General features: G+C 32.9%; 1 long non-coding RNA gene across 1 annotated transcript; it reads left to right on the top strand.

The window, feature by feature from the left end:
* Positions 1-6,753: 6,753 nt before the first annotated feature.
* Positions 6,754-11,167, top strand: LOC143081937 (uncharacterized). Its single transcript, XR_012980168.1, has 3 exons — positions 6,754-6,862; positions 8,406-8,551; positions 10,881-11,167. It is a non-coding gene; the product is annotated as an uncharacterized LOC143081937 (long non-coding RNA).
* The last annotated feature ends 377 nt before the right edge of the window (positions 11,168-11,544 follow it).

The raw sequence follows: 11,544 nt of genomic DNA, 5'->3' as shown, positions 1-11,544 counted from the left end.
AAGATAAAGTAGATAATATAAAATTCACAGATAAACCCGTTAAAGTGTTAGGATTATATTTCGGCACAAATAAAGCAGAATGCACAAAACTAAATTGGGAAAACAAATTTGAAAAAGCAAAAAAACTCATGAAATCTTGGGAAAAAAGACGGTAAAATTCTTATAATCAAATCACTTATTATTCCACAATTCACATACTTAGCAAGTATGACAGTCATAAATAAAACGTACAGCGACAATCTAGAAAGAGAAATTTTTAATTTTATTTGGAACGGTAAACAAGACAAATTAAAAAGGTCAACTCTCATAGCAGATTACAGTACAGGAGGACTCAATATGATAGATATCGACAGCTACTTTAATACACTTGAAATTAAATGGGTATCAAGATTAATGGAGTCAAAACATAAAAATTGGTCAATTATTCCGAGATTCGTTTTTGATCAATACGGGAAAAACTTCCTTATCTTCAAAATGAATTTAGAACTTAAAAATTTAAAACTACTGAAAATTACAACTGAATTACCAGAATTTTATCTGGATATTGTAAAATGCTTGATACGGAAAGGTGGAGGTCAAACTAAATCACCCACTAACTTTAGAGAAATACGCAAAGAAATTATATGGGATAATAAAAACATAAAAATAAAAAATAAACCATTATTGATGCTCAATTGGATCAAAAGCAATATAATCTATATTAATGAAATTATTGACGAAACGGTCAAATCAACGAAAAGACAATACTGCGTAAGTTAGAAATAAAACACAACTGGATAGCCGAACTATCAATACTAAAAAAAGCTATTCCAAAATGTTGGATAGATATCCTGAAAACAAATAAATCTGTTAAAACCCGAGTTAGTATTAACGAAAAAAAAATTAGAATGAATGAAACAGAAATAAATTTAGCAGATCTTGATAACAAAACCGTCTATCAACATTTTATAAAAAAACAAAATAACTCCAAACATTGGATAATAAAATGGCAAAATAGAATATTAGGCGTAAAACCATTACAAATTAGACACTCCTTATCATTTACAAATAAAGAAATATACACAAACAAACTTAAAGTTTATAAATGGAAATTATTTAGCTATATATTGCCGAACACAGAAACTCTTTTCAAATGGAAAATGTCTAATACGTCAGAGTGTGCTTTATGCAAATACACAGACAATTATCAACATTTTTTTTATCGATTGTGAATTTTTAAAAGACTCGTGGAATAAAATAACAGAAAAAATGAATATCATAAACTTCTGTAAGAAAATAAACTTAATAGATATAGTCTTTGGATATAAAATAGGAGACCGACATTATAATGACATACATCTTATTATAACGTTGATAGGTTTCTCAATTTACAAATCATTTAAAACGTCAGAACAAAGAACAAAATCCGCCGACATATACAACCTCTTCAAAAAAGAATTTGAATAATATTTTGAAGATAACAGATGTGTAAAAAAACGTAAAAGTAATCTAATTCGCAAATTTCAAAAATTTCTTTAAACTGTTAGATTATACAATACGTAAACATAATACTCATATATAGTTTCGAAACATAACGTACAAAATATTTACTCAAGTATCTTTAAAATGAAATACTATAAATGCAAAATTAAAATTGACACCTCAGCGGCCGTAAAGAAAAACCCATAAATTACACCTATTCAAAAACTTTAAATCAAAACACAATAAGGTACATATTATGGGGAAAGACAATAAATTCATATTTCGATAATAATAAACATATAATATCTTACCTTATGATAATAATCCAAAAGCGAAAAGATTTACACATGAACTATATTATCCTTCAATCCTGTCAGGTTACGATTATTTGATCACACCAAGACCTTGCACGATTTTTCTAAACGACCAATATGTGTCAGTTAGACTGTATCCAATAATGAGAATGTAAAAGTAAAGGTCAAATACGGAACAAAATTACGTAATTATAAATGTGAATGATTTGCAATTATATATGCTTATATATTGTATTTTTTTCTATTTGTAATTGACTGTATATTGTAATTTTTTCTATTTGCAATTGACTAGCAATTAGTTGGATTATATTATAATTTATAAATGTATGTTTTACAGACAAATTAAACTAACAAGTACTAACAAAATTTACAATATACTACTAACGGTTAACGAGGCCGGGATAAGATACCGGTATTTGATGTATCCACTAACAAATGTGAAAAACTATCAATAAAACATGATTTACCTTTAAAAAAAAAACAAAAACAAACAAAATTATACATGTATTTGGAGAATAGCTATGATTTTAAGCATAATCAATCCATATTGCTTGTGACAAGACGGAAAAGTGTCATATCCTAGTGCGCCAAATTTTCAAATATTGATTTTCAAAATCTAAATGGTGCATAAAATGCTATTTTAAACAAGCATTCTGAGAATTTCCCATGGCAATACATAGTCTCCTACAGGTTAACCAAATGCTAACTTGATCTATAGAGAATCTGAGCTCTTTTTTGTTGGTACGGGACTTATAAAACATGGACCATACTGGTTATAAACTTTGCCAAAATGTGCTCATATATTTAAAATGAGACATTTCTGCATGTTATATTTTACAATTAAAAGGGTATGTCCCTATTTCAATTTTTTGGTGGGTAAATCTTAAAACACACATCAAAAGCTAACATGTATTTATGAATGACAACTTACTGATTATGATTTTATAGCACTTGGTCTCCCTAAATGCTGTTTTCCCCTTCTATCCAGTCAAGCTGTACACGGACATCAGTTTGTTGGTCAGTAAGGCTCTAATGATGATCCTTACTATTGGTGGGAGGTCTGAACCACCACATAGCTTGGTCAGGACGTCGACTATGATCTAAATTAAATAAATATGACTAATAATTTGTATTGCAATTAACATAGACTAGCATGCAAAAAGTTCTTCTTTTCTTATAGGTAATGTCTTTTTTTCAAAACTGAAAGTTAATACATGTATAATGTTCAAATAAATAGAAATTTATATCAAATGTGTTGAAATTTTTATTGAATAAAATTTATAAGAATTCTGCATCTAATGAACATATACCCACCAGATTTGAATTCCTGATCTTCAACTAATTTCTCATCTAGTTGTATACGCTCGTCCGTGCTGTCTAATGGGGATGGCACTAAATCACTTATTGACAAGGCCTGTATATCCTCCCTCCTTTCGTCCTCTATCACTGCCTTTGCAATTCTATCTATAGTAGTGGTTATTTCTACTACTGTTTCTAATACTGAAACAAAAATATGGAATATCAATGTCCGATTACAAAAGAAGTAATTCATATTCAATCTTAGTATTTAACCAGCAACCTTGTTTTCCTTATCATAGTTTACATTACAAGTGAAAATAAAAAATATGGTAATATATAATATAATGATATTTCAATGCTACACAATTGTATTGTGTTTTTTTTTTTTATATATTTTTCGATTTTAAACTAATACTCTTACTCTTTGATACTGCTTTCTCTATGTTACGTATATATAAAGAACATTGCAAATACAAAAGAAGATGTGGTATGATTACCAATGAAACAACTTTCCACAAGAGACCAAATGACACCGTCACCGTACGGCCTTCGACAATGAGACAAAGCCTATACCGTATAGTCAGCTATAAGGAGCTCAAAAATGACAATGTAAAACAATTCAAATGAAAATTATATTGCAAAGCCCAATTAAATATTCTTCATGTACAACCACGTATCTAAATTTGAACTTAGTAAAAGTACACTTATCATATACAAGAGATTGAGGGTTACTTAGGAGAGCTTTGTCTTTCTTTACAACAACCGCCACTTTTCACAACAAGTCCCTCAAAATTGTTGATGAAACAAATCAAATTTAAATAAAACCAAGTTATTATCAAAAACATTTCAAACATCTAGACACAGTAAAACCTTGATGACAAAGGCTCTCAGTTAACAGGCTGTACAATGACCAGACAGAAAGGGTGAAATACAAATGTAGGATAGTACAATTTGTAAATACCCGACAACATTTATCAAATTGTCCTTGCCTTCTATCCATGAAACAAAAATTACCTTGCGTCAGCAAAGAGTCCTTTCTTCTAGTAAACATTTTCTGCTGACCAGCGGGTCCTAGAATGGATTCTATAGCAGTAGCATGAATCCATGAGGGTCCTCGAATTGATTCTCTAGCAGTAACATGAATCCCTGAGGGTCCTGGAATTGATTTTCTAGCAGTAGCATGAATCCCTGAGGGTCCTGGATTTGATTCTCTAGCAGTAGTCTGAAGCCCTGAGGGTCCAGGAAATGATTCACTAGCCTGATGTTCTGCGGGAGTCGGAACGGTATTTTTAGTCTGCAGCCCAGACGGTCCTGGGTTTGGTTCTAGAGCCTGTTGGAGAGAGGATTCTGAAATGGATATAAGAGCAAAAGTAGATTTTTAGTAATAAGATGACATTTAGAACATAACCAATACATTTTCATACAATTGAAAACCAATTGAAATGAAACTCAAGTTCATTATGGTCATAGAAATATTAACGACAAAATTTAATTCTTCATTCAATTCTGCAGTTTATGTACTACAACTGTTACATTTATATCAATCAAGCTGCTAACAAGGAGTTTTGTTTAAGGGACCATGTTATTATTCAACTAAGTTCAATTATCTCCCATGGAATATTTCAGATGAGGAGTATTTTCCTTCATGCAAATCCTTAGAATGCTTTCTGCAACTTGAGAAACTGACACATACATGTAGTCATTCTAATATTAAAGAAATTTTCTGTCCATACATTTATGTCAAGGCCCTGTTATAGACACCTTCATGGTATAGGTTTTTCTCACTGTTGAAGGCAGTATGAATGCCTATAATTGTTAACATCCACTTAATTTAAACTTTGCTGGATAGTTGAAGGTTATAATAGGGGTTATAATGGGGGAACCTTCATGACGAATATAGATAAACAAAATATCTTGTCAAATGATAGCTGCGGAACCGTAGCTCTTAGGTCCTTATGTTATTTTTTGACTATTTGCGGACCATAGAGCTACGGATTTTTCATATTTCAAAACGTTCGGAATTGCGACCCACGTTCAGGTCGCACTTATTTCTAACGTGTTTTCCTATAAGTGTTATCTTTTCTTGATTCTCGTGACGTCACGACGAGTTTCAATATGGCCGAATAAAATAGGGGGAGAATGTATACAAATGGAAATAATTAGATAATAGTGTTTAGGAAATGAATGTTCAAACATAAATAGGTACGTCATATCCAAGAAAAATATCTAACGAAACGAACTATATATATTGACAAGTTTTGCATGGATTATAAACAATGTTTTTTTGAGAAATAAGTGCGACCTGAACCTGGGTGGCAATTCCGAACGTTTTGAAATAGGAAAAATCCATAGCTCTATGGTCCGCAAATAGTCCAAAAATAACATAAGGACCTAAGAGCTACGGTTCCGCAGCTAGTCAAATGATACAATGTGACAAGGATACACAGCCTAATAACTCCCGCCATTATTACATAATCGAAATCTAAAATACCTTAGACAGTCAGAGATATAACTCTATAGGGTTATTACAGAAAATAACTTGCGTGTGTTATTACAGATACTTTCATGAGTTGTCTACTCTTTATTCCTTAAATTTTCTAAATCTGTAATAACATATGTTTGTTATTTATTTTAAATTATTCAATTTATAATGGACTCTAGGGAACTCTTGAGACATTGCGCAGAAACTAAATGCATAGCCTTGATATAAATTAATATATTTTTGAATAACCATGGTTCCAGACTGTTCAGTATTTGGACCAACTTTTCCCCATTCAGGCGACTTGCATGTGTTGTCAAAGAAATGTTTCCCGGGGTCTTCACTTTGAGTCGACTCTGGCTCACGTGCCCCGACATCATATGACCCGTTTACCTGCTCTGAAACCTATGGTGTATCCTGATGGACATACATAACCTAATAACGTCGTTCACACTATCACATGAAGAGCCTATTTCGCAAATCAAATCTGAATGTTTCTTTAACTGATTCATCGTCATAATGAAAACTGACAGAGGGATCTAAATGCATGTATTCCCCTGAATCAAAATGCTGGGCATATGAAATGTTCTTTGCTGGAAGAGTACCCTCCTTATTTCATAACACAAAGACAATCTGCAGTCGGTTGTTGTTTTTGCAAAATCTGTGATTTTCCGCCTTATTTGACAAGTGAATGGCGGCAACAAGTACCTGATACTACCATCGGTGATGTTAAATAAGTTTAATTGAGCCTCAGTGTCGCGTACACTTGGGACAAGACCCCTAAAGGACCTTGAGATGAGGAACACAGATTTTTGACTCTCATTAAAAAATTAGTCCGCCATGCATATGTGGGAGCTGTGATTTTTAAAATTGACATAAATGAACTAGGACTGGTGTTTTATAGAGCTGATGTGATGTGAAAAAAAGTATACAAAAATAAACCTGATCACAAAAATTACAAAGGACATATTTTTTAATGATTTTTATGGTCAGAATTTTGGGATTATTTCCTGTGGAGAGTGACATTTTTCACTATCTTTCGGGGTTGGGCACTTGACGGGAAAACGAATCACACTTGCCACCCCGAAAATCGTACCACATGTGTCCAAGTGTCTCAGCTTCAAAACGAGCTATCATACATATCCAAGTTTACGATATGGCCTGAGCAACAGAAGAAAACGTTAATATTATGGGCTATGGAGAATCTAATGCGCATATTGACCCATCTTGTGACCTTTAATTTCAAAGGTGATGGAGTGTTTCATGGCTCAGTGACTACAATATTAGGATGAAAGCTGCTGAAATCAAGGTCAGTTACACTCTTTTAGTGCTAATTAATCAAAACAATACAAAATGGCTTCTCAAACTTTTGATTTTTATCAAAAATATACCAATATTCTGTTGTTAAATTGCATTGATGCAGACAATGGGTCGTGTAAAATCTGGACAGGGGCCATTCAAAGGAAAAGAAATTATATGTTAGGGATGCTAAATGTGGCTTATCCAAATGGAAAAAGGACAAAAATGAATGTTGCACGCTTGTCAAAAATGTTACAGCTAAAAACAATTGATATTGATAGAAGTTTAGATGCCTCCCATCTCTGTCATAATGCCTTGTGTGTTAATGCTGACCATATAATTTTTGAGCCCCATGATTTAAATAACCACCGTAAGGTCTGTTTAGCTTTACAAAAATGCACCACTCATGAACTGCATGGCACAACATATCCTAACTGCATGCTGCATCTTAAACTGTGGTTTGTTATATTTTTAATTCTAAAATTTAAGTCTCCCCGAGGTGACAACTGTACATTTCATTATGCACGAATCATTTACTCAAATACAAGTTTCTTACACTGCTCAAAAAAATGAAAATGGGATAAAAGCCCTCCCTCTTACCCTCCAAGACACTGAAACAAACATGCATGTTTAATAACCTGAGGTAAAACATTTACGGCTGGTTTCACGAGTGTTTACATTTTACTTTACATAGAAGGGGGAGTAACTCTTGTTGTTTACAAATGTAGTTTTACCTGTGTCAGGAAATTGGGACAATCAAACCACATGAACCAACTGAAGTAAGCACGAGTGAAAAGAAATCCTCAATATAAAAACCAAACAAATCAAACAAAAACTACAAAATTATAAAATTAGGATATCAAAAAGTAAAAGAAAAAGCCTACAGAACTAAAATAGTTGCAAAACAGAATGGAAGTAAATATGGACATGATTTTATTTTATTTTATTTTATTTCCTAGTATGTTCAGTTTCAACTAATGTGTGCAGTATAGGAAACACAATTTTTTATGCAATATATACATGTGTCTAAATTTGCATGTATGATGCTGTGTGTGGTATGTTTCAATGTCTTGGACCTTTATCCCATTTTCAAAACAGTTAAAATGAAACAAACTCTTTATTATAGAAATAGAAATAACTCAACTCAAAACAACATGCACATGCATATCACTGAAAAAGATTTTGATTTATCATCACAATAATTTATATAACATTTATTAGTCCCTGTAATCATAAAAAATAAATAAATAGCTAAATAAATTAATACATTTGTACATGTACTATTTCCTGAAATAGCTGAAAGAGAAATGGGAATTGTGACCTTGTTAATCTGGCCAAAAACTACAACCAGGCTGCGGAACAAACTCTTTGCAGTTAGTTAACTGACTAAGCTTTGGTTCCAACTGATGTTTTTTGTACCCGTCATTTCGGTTACTTTTTTGAAGCAGAAAATTAATCGCCTGCCTTTTACGAGCCTGTAACCTTCGATATTTTACTTTTGAACTTTTTTGATATGCACTATCATACATTTCAAGTTTACGTATTTTTTTCAGAGCTACTGCAGCACGATACTTTTTACCCATTGTGCAGCCAACAGCTTTTAGAGTTTTAACCTAGGCAACTTCTCTATTATTATTTACTTTCAAGACTGCTGCAGAAGCACGACCTATGGCATTGCGGGAGAAATTCTTATTTTTTGGTAGGTATGTGGAAATAGTCCTATTTACAGACTCACACTTGTTAGTGTTACTGAAAAATTTCATTTGATCTAACGCACTCTGCGAGAGTTTCATCTCTAGCAATGATTCTATTAATAATTTGTCTCTATCAGTTGGTATCAGAGACCCATTTTGTAAGCCATGGCTATTTAGGTTTATTGATTTATACCACCAGCTTGTTTTTTTACCACCATTACAAAGTGTTATGCTCCATCTACACGTATCACCGCAATTACCACTGTAGCAATTTACCACAGACCGAACAATACCAGGCAAGCATTTTGAAATTTGTTGTCGGTCACCATTGTACTTCATAAATAATGATTTCATTATACCATGCGGCCTTAGTTTTATATCATTTGCAAAAGCTGTTTTTATATCATTTTTCTGAGCTTTTGTTACACCAGGGAACATACCAACACTAAAATTTGCTCGAATTCCTTCACGGAACTGACTTTGACCCCTATGAATTGTATCGGCAAGTCTGTTAACCGACCATAAGGGACCAAATACCTCTTGCATGGCCTCTTGTAAACCTTTTACACTTTTTGCATCACCATCAGTAGTGCAATAATCTACAAGTAATTCATTTGTGGCAATTTTTTTACCTATTTCATACCCTAGATCCTTTTCACTCAAAGGATCATACCTATTGGTATTTGCTGTACAATGCTCATGGTTAGGACATTCAACATCATAACCTTTACCCCGTAACCATGCACCGACCCAGCATAGTTTGTTTATTAAGTGAAGTCCTATAACATCATGACTGTCAGTTTCATTCTCACAGGCAATGCCAATTGCTTGTGAGGCATTTTGACCCATTTTATGTCTACTTTTAATATAAACACTCTGGTAAGTACCATCCATTTGTAATTTTATTGGACTATTTTTGTTTAACCCTAAGGTTTCATTTCTCCTTTTAAAATTCTCAACCACCTTTTTAGTTTCCTCATTAGCAAGTTTAACAACCTTGTCACATACATTATTGGTTATTCTTTGCATTGTTGTTCTTGCCATAGGAGGAATACACGAACTGGTCAAAAGTACTCGCGCGCTATCATTACCTATGTTAGAGTTTATTACACCAGTTTGAAACCCATAGTTTATGCTGGCACTCTTGCGGCCAGGACGCCCAGTCTCAATTTCTCTAAACAGTTTATATTTTTCTGATATAAACTTACACTTTGTACATTTTAATTCCCAAATCCAACCGAGACCCCACTGAGTCTCTTGCACAAGTTCAAAATGTGGAACATTACAATGTGGACTTTCATTTATATGACAAATTATTAGATTATTCATCATTAAAATATTTAAATCTCTATCCACTGTTCTATTTTCTGTATTTGTATCCCCTAAATATTCATCCAAATAGTCACCAGACACTTTATGTGGACGAAGGAGTTTCACGGTAGTAGCACACTTTTCAGTCTGAGGTGCTACATATGACTTCTTATCATAACTTTCTTTAGAATACAATTTAAAATCCTTTTCAGTAAGGCGGGGTAACCAGAGGGATTCTGTGGGTTTTTTTGGCAATACATTTGTAGTTGAATTAGTAAATTCACTTTTAGATGATGCAGATGATACTTGCATAGATGAATTTTTTAAAACCTGTGTAGATGGAGGTGTAGATGGAGCTGTAGATGGAGCAACACCATTGCAATCTTGATTTGTTGCTAGGGAATCATAACGTGATAAAAATGCTTGGTTACCAACCTTAAATTTGTTTCGTTTCTTTTTGCCTTTCATTTTTCAAAATTACTACACTCTGTAAGTTGTGTACAACTCTAAATTATGATGTCATAATGCAATGACGTCACAAAAACCATGACGTCACAATGTACTCTTCACCAAAAAAATAACCCATTTTTCCCACTTTCATGACACATACAAAGAAAACCTCTAAAATTCTTATTACTTGATGGATTTAAAAAACAAGACTAGTTTTGGAAAGGTCTATGACTAATCTTTACAGTAATGCAAAGATATAAGAGCTTCTTATTCAATAAAAAAATATAATAGAAAACAAGACTCTCAGGGTGGACAAATTTCTTAAATCTGATAGTTTTTAAGTGAAAAACACTATATTTTCATGATTTCTCAACAAAAAAAGATGATTTGTAGAAAGTCTGTAAGGCAAAAGAGGCTTATGAATTGCAGTTATACCAAAAAAAGTTAAAACAAATGTTTAAAATGAAAATTTATAACATATGCTTATTGTGTTTTTTTCTTTCTTAAAAATGATATTAAACAGTTATAAACATTGCTACCTAAAAGTATTAAAATGACCTTATTTTATTTCAGATATGGCTAAAACTTCACAGAATTGTTCAGAAATGTGTACTGAAGGGATACAAACTGCAAAATAAGTGGAATCTGACATTAGCTGATCTAATATGGGACAAGACCCCTAAAGGACCTTGAGATGAGGAACACAGATTTTTGACTCTCATTAAAAAATTAGTCCGCCATGCATATGTGGGAGCTGTGATTTTAAAAATTGACATAAATGAACTAGGACTGGTGTTTTATAGAGCTGATGTGATGTGAAAAAAAGTATACAAAAATAAACCTGATCAAAAAATTACAAAGGACATATTTTTTAATGATTTTTATGGTCAGAATTTTGGGATTATTTCCTGTAGATAGTGACATTTTTCACTATCTTTCGGGGTTGGGCACTTGACGGGAAAATGAATCACACTTGCCACCCCGAAAATCGCACCACATGTGTCCAAGTGTCTCAGCTTCAAAACGAGCTATCATACATATCCAAGTTTACGATATGGCCTGAGCAACAGAAGAAAACGTTAACATTATGGCCTATGGAGAATCTAATGCGCATATTGACCCACATGGCAAATTCAAAAGGTTTTGTTGAAAAAAACAATGTTGTTTACCGGGATTGACTTCCGGTGATGCACTTCGGGACAAGAACTGGATCCACGGGAGGTAATTCATGGCCTGA

Source organism: Mytilus galloprovincialis, chromosome 7, assembly GCF_965363235.1.
Source record: "Mytilus galloprovincialis chromosome 7, xbMytGall1.hap1.1, whole genome shotgun sequence".
In the NCBI taxonomy this organism is placed as follows: domain Eukaryota; kingdom Metazoa; phylum Mollusca; class Bivalvia; order Mytilida; family Mytilidae; genus Mytilus; species Mytilus galloprovincialis.
Note: the sequence above shows the minus strand (reverse complement) of the source record. Positions and strands in the feature narration are given on the sequence as shown.